At 36.3% G+C, this 12,644-nt stretch overlaps 2 protein-coding genes and 1 long non-coding RNA gene across 6 annotated transcripts in view; 1 reads left to right on the forward strand and 2 right to left on the reverse strand.

Moving 5' to 3' along the window:
* The window catches only part of LOC118602968, an 83,949-nt gene that overhangs the window by 42,938 nt on the left and 28,367 nt on the right, over positions 1 to 12,644 (forward strand). The gene's annotated exons all lie outside the window — the stretch shown is intronic.
* KIAA0408 (KIAA0408 ortholog) overlaps positions 1 to 12,644 on the reverse strand; it is a 30,271-nt gene that overhangs the window by 12,268 nt on the left and 5,359 nt on the right. Inside the window, exon 1 of one of the 3 annotated variants that reach the window (XM_036221546.1) lies at positions 4,815 to 6,150. The exons of the other annotated variants lie outside the window; for them this stretch is intronic. The gene's annotated coding sequence lies outside the window, so the exon portion shown is untranslated. Of the gene's footprint in view, positions 1 to 4,814; positions 6,151 to 12,644 lie in introns of those variants that run through there. 3 annotated transcript variants of the gene reach the window in all.
* SOGA3 (SOGA family member 3) overlaps positions 1 to 12,644 on the reverse strand; it is a 58,736-nt gene that overhangs the window by 7,306 nt on the left and 38,786 nt on the right. The window lies entirely within an intron of this gene.

Here is a 12,644-nt window from a genome sequence, read left to right on the forward strand (position 1 = left end):
CCTATGAGACCAGACAGCAAAATTATAGTGGACAACATGGTTAAATGTAGATGTGAGATATAAGTATTCCTTTAACCACCTAATCTAAACATAGAATTTTTCATGAATATCTAAGAGTAGAAGTCTGAAATTTAATTGTATGGTCACATCTACGTAATGGTGGTAGATTCTACTGCAACAGAATTACTCCTGCTCTGATGCAACTAGATTATGTATTTTTATGACTTAAAGTCCTGAGACAGTGCTGGACAAGAGTATTAATATTACATTAGAGTTCAAGCCCATGCCAAACGCGATTATTGAATTAAGATCTGAAGTTGGTTGTCAATATGAGACTGAGGTATTAGCGAGAAACCAAACTGAATCATAGAAAAAATTTTCATTATTTTACTTTATGAAGTAAAATGTAGAAGCAACAAAACTATCCTGGGAGCCAGATGCTAAAATTTATCCATGTCACTTCTCCTTCTAAAAGATTATATACCATAACCTATTTAAGATAGCTGAATACAGATAATTAAAGAAAATATTTTGCTCAGTTTGAAGGGAAATCCTCAACTACATTAAGTAGATTCCTAGCATTGAGGGTATGTGGATTCGGAGTTTGAAGATTCAATTTAAAATGCCAGATTAGTAACTGTTATAAGTCATCTAAAATTTCTGAGGTTAAGTTTGTTTACATTAAAATGAGACTAATCACAGGGTTGTTCTAAAGATTACATGACATACAGAATGCAAAGTAGTTTGAGAAATTTAAACAATTTCCCTATTTTATTGCTTAAAAAATCTTGCTCTGACTTCTACCATAAGTAATTTTTATTAATAAGTCATATGCTTTTTTTAATGGGTAGCAAAACAATCTAACATGTTTGAATCTCCATCTAAGATAATCAATGCCTATTAGAAGTCTAACTCTTCAATTTTCGAGCCATGGTCAAAATGCCTTAACTTAGCAGGTAGTAGCTTATGCTAATTATGAGCAAAGTTCTTAAGAGTCAATAGCTGCCTGGGTGCTGGAATTGTGGAATGAAGCCAATGCCCCATTTTGTAGACACAGAAGATGCCTGCATATTTCACATCCTAAAAATAAGATAAACATTGAAGACTAATTTAATTCTTTGTCAGACTGTTCTGAATGTGCATATTTGTGTAGTAAACTATTCCAAACATATATTTTCTGAGCTGCAATCTATTAATAAATTATAATAGACTAATAAGTATAAAAATGTTGATGGTATATGTAGGGTTCCACCTCTAAAAACATTCTAATAATATTGGGATTTACATTGTTACTCTTCTCTCAATTTGCTACAGATACTTTGATCATTTTTACCTTTTTTTTTTTTTTTTTTTGGCACTCATAATACTGTGGCTAATTCAGTCAAGATAAAGAAGAAATTTCGGATTTAGCCATTAAAGATGCTATTATGTCTCATCCACTTAGTCATGCTTTTCTATAATCTCATTTTCTATACTGTCATACTTCCTTTTTCTTTCTACCCTCCAAACTTATGAGCCAATGACCACATGTGCCTGCCATATCAAATGAAAGTTGCCTCAAAATAAACATATCATGAAGACCTAACAAAATGAAGACAGTAAAGAACATACAGAATTTTGCTCTTTGTTTCCGTGAATCTGTCGGTGATCTTCATTACCTAGTTATCTTTTAGGCTCATTTAATAACTATTCACAGGATATGCAGACAGTGATTATTTTCAGAGACTGGCAGGCTACTTTAAAACTGTATGTAATTAACTGTGAGCAGAAATTATCTTGCTCATTAGTAGATATTTAACATTAGGAAGAGTGGAGTGGTTTAAGATATCAAGAGATAGTTGCCGATTTAACCAAAGAAGTTATATAAAGGGAGCAGACTGATATCAAGTTACTTGGAAAAGAGGTCCTATGATATTCTATATTTTCTCTTAATGGTCTTTAAAAGACTGAGAATATTCAGAAATCATCCTAAAGTTTCTCCTATAATTGTGTAGCAAATGGCTCCATTTTTTTTATTTGTATTCCTCTTGAACCACTTCCAGAACAAGGTTAAAAGGTGCCAGACCCTTCTCTTTTTTATTTACTTGAAGATGATCATTCAGAAAAAACTCTAAATCAGGCTTGTTCTTGATAACAGCAATGTGCATAAACCCAGGTAATGTTCTCAAAGCAGATAGAATCTGCACTTAATTGCAAAAGGCCAAATTCATTACAAACATAGAGAAAAGCTGATCTACAGAGCTTCCCCTTCCAGGGCCAGACCAATTCTAGTGCCAAGAATTGTAATGGTTATGAATAAAAAACAAAGCTTTGAGAGAAATTCCTATAGAGCAATATCTGTGCCAATTTTTGTGGGAGGATTTATTTCACTCTCTTATCATCTCTGTCTTGACATAAATGTCAGATGAAATTGGCTGAATATATTGCTTTCTTCTCTGAAAATAAAGAGGGTGCCATAGAGTTGTTGTGAGAATTAAGTGAGCTTAATAAAGGGGCCTAAAACTGTTTGAATCATAGCAGGTGTTTGATAAATGCCCAATTCTTGGTCTCTTCCTTTTGTTCCTTTCTCCTTTTATCTTTTTTTCCTGTCTTTCATCTCATCCTCCTTTTTTCCCTTCATCGTTTTTTTCTTAAAATGAAATCGATGATTTTTGATCGTTATTTAATTAGAAAATTGATAAAAGCAAGTCTAATGTGTAAACTCTTAAATTTTCAATGATTTTCCTCTGTCCTAAGTATTTTCAAGTTTTTTAAGGATATGCGGTAAATTAAATATTGAGAAAAAATTTTTGTTGGTAAAAATCTGAATAGACAAATCTTATATAAAATTGATTTTGTTATAATTTTCCTTGAATATATATATATATATATTATATTTTAAAAATCCAACTAATGGGGCAACTTTGTAGGAACATAATGTTTTGTAATAAAACACTATGGGGTAAAGAGGTTCAGCAGATTCAAAAACTCAATTTCAGTGCTCTTTACTGAGACAAATATAAAAGTTCTCTTTGTTCTCGGTTGTCACTCTTTTTCGCCCCCAGATATTGGAATCTATGTGGGAGACAAGAAAAGATTTCCGCTATCTCTTACCCTCCCCATGTCTCTTTGACTCTCCATCTCATTTCGCTCCTTCTAGAATTTCATTCAGAATAAAAATTTATTAGAGCGAATGTGAAAGGATAGAGTGAGCTGTGTTATTTAGTCATGCACACATTCTTCCCCCAACAACTCTAAGCTAGCATTACATAATCCATTTAATCTACTCCCTCCTCTCCAAGGCCGGAAACCAGAATTGTAGAGTTGTGAGTGGGTTGCATAAGCATGATGATGGGAGGAAAATAGTTCTGCTAACTTTCCACTCCTGCTAGTAAGCAAAATTTAAGAGTAATATAGGAGTCTCATAACAAATCATTTTCATTTCCCATATTAGCCTCAATTGGTCATGGTAACACCTCTTTGTCTGAAAAGTGCATTGCTCTTAATCCTACTTGGTCATTACCATTTCAATCTCCATCTCTCCCAATGAAAACTGGACTTTAGCCAAACAAATGAAGAAGTGTTAAGGAGTCGACTCCACTGCTACTTCTCTCTTTTGAGATTTTTGTTCAGAGTATTTGTTTCTTGCTCTCCTATTTTCTTTTTAAACATATTATTTTTCATGTAATTGAAGGTTTTTCCTTTGTAGGAGGTTATATATTTCAATGTAGGCATGCCACACACAGTAGGTACTGTCAATCTCACAATTCCTAGAAGAATCATTTGCCCTGGAGATGCTTTTCTTCCTTTCGACTTTGAGGAATTAGGAATTCCCATACCAAAATGCAACAGATTAATACACCATTTGCCTCCAAGATTCTCTAGCCTTTTCTCTGGGTTATTTATGCATCACTTTAACTAATTAACAGGCCTCTATTGTTCACTGGCAAATGCACCTTTCCAAAGACAGCCATGATATGATTTTGTTACAGGGCAAAAAGGAATAATTTTTATTGCTATTTCTTGCTATTTCAGCATTTTCCTTATGTTCCGATAGGATCAAAAAGGTATGACCACATGCAATTCCAAAGAAATCAATTTTGCCTTCTCATTTTGTTATCTTCTCCTTCCCTGTTTTTTCTGTTATATACTCAAACTAGAAAACATCCAAGATATACGTGAACTCTTTTCGCATCTCTTAACTTATAAAATGAAGTTTTGAAAGAAACTTTTGGCTTAGGTATGTGAATACCTATAATTAACCAGCTTACACAGAAGATTTAGTGGTAACCTTACCTCTTAACTGAAAATTAACCCATTACAAATGGCACACACTTCAACTGAAATTGCAGAAACATGTAATGAGCAAATCATCATCTTGGATGAAACTACGTTAATTTATTTTTGGTTGTAATTTTCAAATACTAGCAATCTCGAAGCTTGTGAGCTTTACTCCGCAAATGTTAAAGTCTTCATCCTAATAAAAATAACATTCTAATAAATAAATTTAGTGAAATCTCATGGTAGGCAAAGTGCTGTTTGAAGTACTGAGAGTCAGCATTTGAAAATCAGTCTCAGAAAATGGATAGCACTGTCAGTTCAGAGTTGGGAAATCCACTTACAGCAGCTGAACCTTCTTTTCCCTACGAGTCAGTAAGATCCGTTACTAACCCCACCCCACTGTTTTTAAGGCCAGACACAGACACTAAAAGAGGCAGATGTTGAAATCACCCTCCACTTAAACAGTACCCAAAGTTTAAACCATATCAGCAGCAAGCCCTCTATATTCTGCCAGAATTAGTCACTTGCTTTCAAGCTTTCAGAAAGAAACTTACCTTTTTGCTCTGGGGAGAAATCCTATGGATGTTCCACCACTGCTCAATCTAGCAATGGAAGGACAGCTAGCTGATTTAAAAAGAGAAGTCTCAGTTTGGTGAATCTTGCTTCTTTGCAAGAAATGGAACTGCAAAATAAGTCCAACCATTCAACAGAGCGGTACTGACAAGTCCCTTTGGAACCCTCACCACTTTCACAAATCAAAAAGCTGCTCAGTTCAGTGTTACAGCAGCAGCTGAGACTACTGTGACGTCAGTTGCTTGGAGGCGGCCTTCAAGCCACTTCTTCCAACCAGAGCTTTGTAACTCTAGAGCAGCTCCTTCTCTGGGTAAACAACTCCAGGTCCAGGACATTTTTAGCTTTTATAATGGAACTCAGGATTTTCAAACTTGCCAAAAGAGATGATGGTAATATTACACGATGGCAAGGGCCAATTTTAGGTTTCTTTTATCTGGAAAAGTCAACTTCTTTTTTATAGGCAAGAATGATCTCTTTGCATGCCTTTCACTTTCCCCTTTCCAGCTAGCATCAGAATGTGCTTTTCAGTGCCTTTAAAGCCTGGTGCCTGGATGTGGCAGAACAACATGTGTAGCAATTGCGCGCGCGCGCACACACACACACACATGCACACACACACAATCTCAAAAGATTTGTGAAAACATAGCAAACTTCTATCTTTAAATAAAGTAGAAAGGGAGCACATATAAACACCAACCTGATAGGTCCTTGTGATTCTGTGACAACTTGCTGCCTGTATCTACAGTGACAGTGGTGTTCATGGGAAATAAATCAGAGGAAATCAGAGCCCATGGGAAAGGATGATGCTTAATATGAGAGGAAAAAAGCCAGTGGGTACCCATGTGCTTGTTTTCGATTGCAGTGTGCTTCAGCCTAAGTACATGGCTCCCCAAACCAGGACCAGATGGATCTAGCCTGGAAATGCTAGTTAACCTTGCCTCCTCAGCAATATTTCCAGCTTGTATGAGAACTTGTACAAGCATGCATCTGCTCATATTTGGTTTAACTGACTTAAAATGTCTAAAACAATTTTGTGTCTAATTCAGCAAAAGGCTAGATAAAAGTTTAAAGAATAAGGTCTTATCCTCGAATCTGAAGAACTTCCTATGTACGGTTGTTAAAGCATTACGTAAACACTTTGCATTATTTTTGCCTGCTTCCAGATAAATATCTCATTGAAAACTAAAAAGTTTAATAATAGTTAACTTGCTCATAGTAGGACTTTAGTACATGTAAGACAACTGTATGAAATCATGTATGTTTTGAAACCCTGCTACCATAATCTTAAAAGCAATAACAATAATAATTACAGTAATAACAGTGATTACCCATGGAGAGACAGCTCTCTGCAAGGCTCCATGCTAAGTAACACCATCAGATAATAGCATACAAAGGCAATACATATTCAGCACAAGTGTTTTGAACCTTTCCACTAAAAACTTTGTTGTTAAGAAGATTTTGTTTTAAGAAAAGTGCCTACTGTTATGTACATAAATTGAATGGTTTTAAAAGACTGATGCTAGTGTACTTAGCCCTATAGTGATATTCAGACACCCTGAAGTGCCTGACAGTTTTAAGCAGTTGTTAGAGTGGCTAAAAATCTTTTGGGGAAAATGAAATTTGTTGAATAATTTAGTTTCCTTTTAAGCCATTTAAATATTTAAACCTTCAAATATGAAATTAATTCAAATTATTGCTCTGAGTATTGCAGAGTTTGGAAAAATCACTCATATCTGATGACATACTAATCCTATTTCAATGTATCACAAATATGTGAAGAAGTGTATATAATACTTAAAGTAAATGCAGAAATACCATCTGTTGTCAAGAAACAAACAAAAAATCCTGGAAAGGGTTTGAAAAGGTCTGTATGAATAATGATACTAAGCCACAAACTAAAATATTTTGAAAAGGGTAAGAGAAGAATACTGAATATATAAATGTCACTAGCAGGTGTTTCCAGACTTACAGAATTTTAGAGCTAGAAAGAACCTCTGAAATCATCTAGCCAATCTTCTCACTTTACAACTGAAGAAAGAGGCCCTAATGTTAAGTCATTTGCTCAAGGTCACGAAAGCACTTACTAGCAATGCCAGGAATAGAATTCAAGTCTTCTCATTCCTGGTGCCTTGAAGTTTAATATTCCATGGCATTCAAGGGAAGGGGATAGAAGTCAGGGATAAAAGTTTTGGGTGTGAGAGGTTGATTTCTGGCTTTCTCAAATTTTAAATTCAGCTTTCTTCTAAGTCCAAATGAGGAAGATGATACTCCATCTTCCAAGTATAACTCAGGAGTCGTATAGGAGAGAATTTACAACTATTTATCTAAAGAGGCTTGTGTCCTTAAATAATATAAATCTTAAGTCACAATGCAAAGACAAAAGGATTTTAACCTAGTGATTGGAAAAAATCTGGGGATAAACACGATTTTGCTTATAGTATGGTGGTACACAATTTACAGGTTGTTGTCTGAAGAATGATTATGAAACATCACTAAATAGTTATTCATTGAATCTCTTTATGCTAGGATAACCCTGGCTGTGTATGAGACCGGGTGGGTTCTGACTTCTTGCTTGTATAGTTTTTCAGTGCCTTCCTTTATTCTTTAAACATATTTACCAGTATTTTTATTTTCACTGAAAACGAAATGGTAAAGTGATGACCTTGAAAAACTAGACTCATTTTTACACATATTAAAATTTAGAGGCTATTATAGGTGACATATTTAAAATAATCCTTCCTTCTAGAACAATGTCAGCCCTTTGCAATTTTCAAAGTATTTTAGGACAGCAATCTTCAACCTTTTTAACACCAGGGACCAGTGCTCCATGGAGAATCTAATGCCTGATGATCTGAAATAGAGCTGAGGTGGTGATGCTGGCACTGGGGAATAGCTGCAAATACTGATGAAGCTTTGCTTGTTCACCTGCTGCTCGCCTCCTGCTGCACACCCCAGTTCCTAACACGGCACGGACCGGTACCAGTCCACGGCCCAGGGATTGGGGACCCCTGCTTTAGAACACATGATTTCAGTCGTTTAGTAGACCTCTCTTGAATCTTATCTTCCATCCCTAGAAAGAGGTCTTGGGCACTCCAATTAATATTCCATTTAACAAGGATCTGTAAGCACAAACTCTGTGCCAGGTGAGTATTAGATCCTGAGGACTGGAAGAAAAATAAGACTTAGTCCTTGTCCTCAACAAGCTTGGTCACCTCTGAAGATCCCTGAAAGGTGACGTGCAGCATGACAATCCACATTCTGAATAGCCCATTACCTTGGGATAAATCTATAATAAACGTGAAGAGCTTCTTCTGGTAGTTTCCATAGCACCACAGCATTCTACCCATGGGACCACAGTTTAGTGTGACCCTCAGCCTTTGCTGCACACTGCAATCACTCAGAGAATTATTTTAAAAATTACTAAAGCTGGAAACTTCCCTCAGACTTTCTGAATGAGACCATCCAGTGCTGAGGCCCAGGTTTCTTATTTTTTATAAAAAGCCAAGGCTGGTTCTCTCAAATTTGGTCCTGTGTTTTTAGAATCCTAAGAATGACAGAGCTTAAACTCTGTGTTAGTAAAAGTAATATAATTTCGATACTTATAAAAATCTGGTTTGGGTTATAAAATTATGAGAGTCACACACAGAGCATTTATTATCCATGGACGTTACATATTTAAAATGTTGTTGTTTTTTTTTAAGCTAATGTGCTGTTTTCCCAGTGCTGGACATTTTCCCCCTAGAATCATGGGATCTTGGCTCTCTCTTTTATTCTGCAGGCTGGTGACATGTCAATATATTTTTTAGCCAAGCAGAACTGTCATGGGTTTTATGCACAGGCACTTCCAGATGACAGAAATATTTTTTAAAAATTAAACAAAAAAAGTTTCAAAACTATCTGTTCTTTTTAAGAACCGGTCCATATTCTGAAAAAAACAAACCTCAAATGCGGGCTATTTAAAACTAGAGACAGATCTTAACATATTTCAAATTTGTATTGAACGTCTCATCATATGATTTCCAGATTCTTGACTCTGGAGATGTTGATAATGCTGACGACAAAATGTAAATAAAGGAATCATTCTATGGCTGCCTCTTATTCCAGAAAGGGGCCTTGGGAATGCTTGTCTACCACGAGAGGGCCACCCTGAGTCACTTCTCTCTGTCAGGAAGTTCTAGTAATAAAGCACAGCTAAAAGAAAGGCCATTTAGTGAGTATAAAATGAAGGCCATAGGAATTAATACCGCTCTCTCCTACCTCCTGCCTCCAGGGAGTTGCTAGCCCACCAATATCTTCTACAAGACATGTTAGATTTATCTCCATTAGTTTCAGTAATTGTCTAATAAAATGCCATTGGCAGAGGAAGTTAGTCATACCTTGAAACAGAAAAGAACAGCTAGCATGCAGAAAAGACTGGAAAGGACAAGTCAATAAAGGTAAGTTTTGGAGCTCAGGAAAATAATTTGTTTTATTCATGGATCATGGAGTGGGGAGATGGAGGGAAGATCAGAATGAGGAGCCATATGAGTCAGTGTTAGATTTGAGGGGTTAAAAGAAATGTAGCATCATGATGTGAGAAGGCTGAGATAAAAAAGATCTGGAGAGGGCACAGAAGGGGGGCTCCAGAAAGTGATCAGAGTCACACTCTGATCAGAGGACTTCTGCAGAGCCAGCCAGACAGACCCATTCTGCACACCAAGGGCTCTCAGTAAGTCCCTATGAGACTGTAAACACAATACCTTGATGCTGTGCTTGGCCATTAAACTACGGTCTTTTGTTATTATTGCTGTCAGCATCGAAATGTTATGAACAGTAAGGTTCCTTTAACTTCATCCTTTCTTATCAATTTTGAATCCATTCTGTTATTTTGAATCCAGCTGCTTCCTACAAACATCAGTGATTCAAATATGAATAACTTACGTTCCTTCTAAAGTGAGGAGTGTGGCTAGAGACACGAGTTTCTCCTCTTGGAGGCCTCACCTCAAGATTTGTGAGGTCCAATGCTTGGGATCCTCATTTTTTTTTTTTTCAATTATCTCCTTTGGCTGCTTCACTGTGGCTTTTTTCATACATGGAAACTAAGCAGTGAGAGTAACGCTAAGATCCCCCATGCAGTGGCCCTGTATCTCAGCAGATTCACATTTCCTCTCAGGCAAAGGAACTCAGATTCCTAGGAGTCACCTAAAACCCAGAATAAATTCATTTGGCTGATTTGTCATGTTAAACTCTTCCTCCAAAGTTCTAAATAACTGATCTAGGCTGACACTTTGGATGTTCTATTTAAAAGACTAACCCTATTTTATCTGTACAGGAGGTAATGATACAGAGATATGGATTGTGCAGATCAACTCAAAACATTTAGAAATGACTACAGAAAATAAATATGTAAAGCACACTTTTTCAGTCAATAACCGCCAGAGCTCCATCTCTGGAGTGTGCAGTATAATAAAGCTCCTGAAATAGTTGTACCATTCCTAAATACTTCAAAGTCATTTTCCCATTTTGTAAAATAAGTCAGTGTTCTAAATTTTTATGAAACAGTCTATGTTTTTTTGTGTGTGTGGAGTCCTCTAATTCACTGTTTATTTAATATTTATTTTGACATAAGATAAAAAAACTTTTAATTATTTAAGATATCTAAATATGAACTGATAATTTAAAAACAAGAATCATCAAAACAAAAGCAAAATAATATGAACTAGGCTTGAAAAACCCTAAACTGGGTTTGAATGTTGTCTGGTTTAGACAACATTCGAAGAAACATTCTAATATACAAGTCAATAAAGTTACATAAATATTTTTGAAAAGACTGAATAATTCCTAAAAACCACTGATTATATATTCTCATGTCATAGTTAATGTTGTGAATTTAGAAAATCATGCAATTTTATGTTTAGATGTAGGTTTTGATGGTACCCTATTTGGAAAAATGGTTATAGAAAACCTCATACAACTATGAACTAAAAAATCTTTTATAATTGAATAATCAGGAAATGTCAATATCTTTGAGCTTATTAAATATAAACATCTGAGACACAAGATGAGGCTCTTTAGGGCAACACAGCCTGACTTAACAGTAGACAATGAAAAGTGGCTATTTCTGAAGTTTCTCCTTATTTTTGAGACATTAGTGTTACACTTGCTGCTCCTAGTCTCCGAGCAATTGTGGTTCTAACAGTACTCTATTTGAAAGTTTATCTTGAACGTGTTTTAAAAATTACTGACACCTTCACCAGGATAGCCACAGAATTATTTTAAAACTGTTACCGAGTACTTGAGAGTGACTGAGTCTCTAAGCAGAGAAAGTGTGTATTTTTTAAGATACATGGAAAGGATCTTTAAAGAGTCTATGAATGGGCAACATTTAAAACAGCTACCACCATGGCCCCCTCTCCCAAATGATCCACACAAAAGCACTGTTTAGAAGCATAATGTTACCACATTTGTTACAGTCACTATGAAGGTTTTCCTGCCATGTTCAGGCTATAAAGCTTTGTAACTCTATGAGTTTCCCTCTGAAATTCTACAAATAGGCTGTTGATGATACCAGGACCTACTCAGGAAATGTTAGCTACATCAAAATGTGTACATGATCACCTCCTCTCCCAAAAGTGAAATCAAAATTACAAACATAAAATCAAAACTATCCTTCACTAGACCTAACTGGTTTATAACTGGGTTTAAGCAGTAGTGTCTTCGCAAATACTATTTCTGAACTGTACCAAATCCCAGTTGTTTAATAAACAATCAACTTCTCTGACTTTTTGATATTATCCTCCATCACTTTCTCTTCAATCTTTACATTTGATTAGGCATCTGATGAAAGCGGCTGTAGTTCCACAAGGATGTAGCTACAAACGCTGCAGGAATAGTTGAAATTAAGGCTGAGGTACGAAAGTGACATTCCAAACTTCATAGGCAGCTGATTAAACAGCCATATCCCTCTCTGCCACACAAATTGAAGTGAAGGTTGGGGAATGCGGGCCAATACACATTCCAAGCTCGGCAATGAATTTTCCTTTGTTTCATGAGTTTGAGTCAGTTATGCCTAAAAATAGCCAATGGAATTCTTTTTTTTCCTAAATTAAGCCAAATTACTAAAGACACTCCTTCCTACAGCCAAGAATGTGCATGTGAGGGAATTTTATACAATAATGTTTCTTTGAATTTATTTTCAGCATGATGTTTTAATAATCAAAGGCACACATAGGACATCTTTGTATCAATAATTGGGGGATTTTGTACTTTTGGTGAAATAAGAAGCTAAGGTATTAGAACTTTTAGAACTAGCTTTATATAGCCAAAATAATGCAAGTAACAGGATCAAAGGGGAGGAGATGAAGATACCGGAAACTCTTTCTGAGGTTGTGGGCACCATCTTTGTTAACTTCTCTTCTCATGTCTGTGTCCTGTGGTGTAAGGAAGATGTGCACCTAGATCTTGGGTATTCACAGAAAAGCCTTAACTTCCAGGAGGAATAAGGCAAGGGACAAAGTCACTTTGTGCCTGCTGGCAGTTTGCTGAGATCATCTCCCAACTACTGGCCCCCAGGAGTCCCGAGATGGAGGCAGGTCTGAATTCTCTGACACTGGATGCAGCTCTCATTGTGTACCACGGTGTGGGAAAGGAGCATGCACACATGCAGGCACACTCCGGGAAGCCAACTACAGAGTGGGCAGGGCAGAGTTGGAAAGAACTCCCCTGAACTTCAACTGTACGGTAAAGTTGCTTCACTAACTTCAGAGGGGCTGTCAGAGTGAACTCTAGTTCCCCACAATCTGTGAGTAGTAGTCAAGTCAGTCCTGATTCCT

The sequence above is a fragment of the Rousettus aegyptiacus genome, unplaced genomic scaffold, assembly GCF_014176215.1.
Source record: "Rousettus aegyptiacus isolate mRouAeg1 unplaced genomic scaffold, mRouAeg1.p scaffold_m13_p_1, whole genome shotgun sequence".
NCBI lineage: Eukaryota > Metazoa > Chordata > Mammalia > Chiroptera > Pteropodidae > Rousettus > Rousettus aegyptiacus.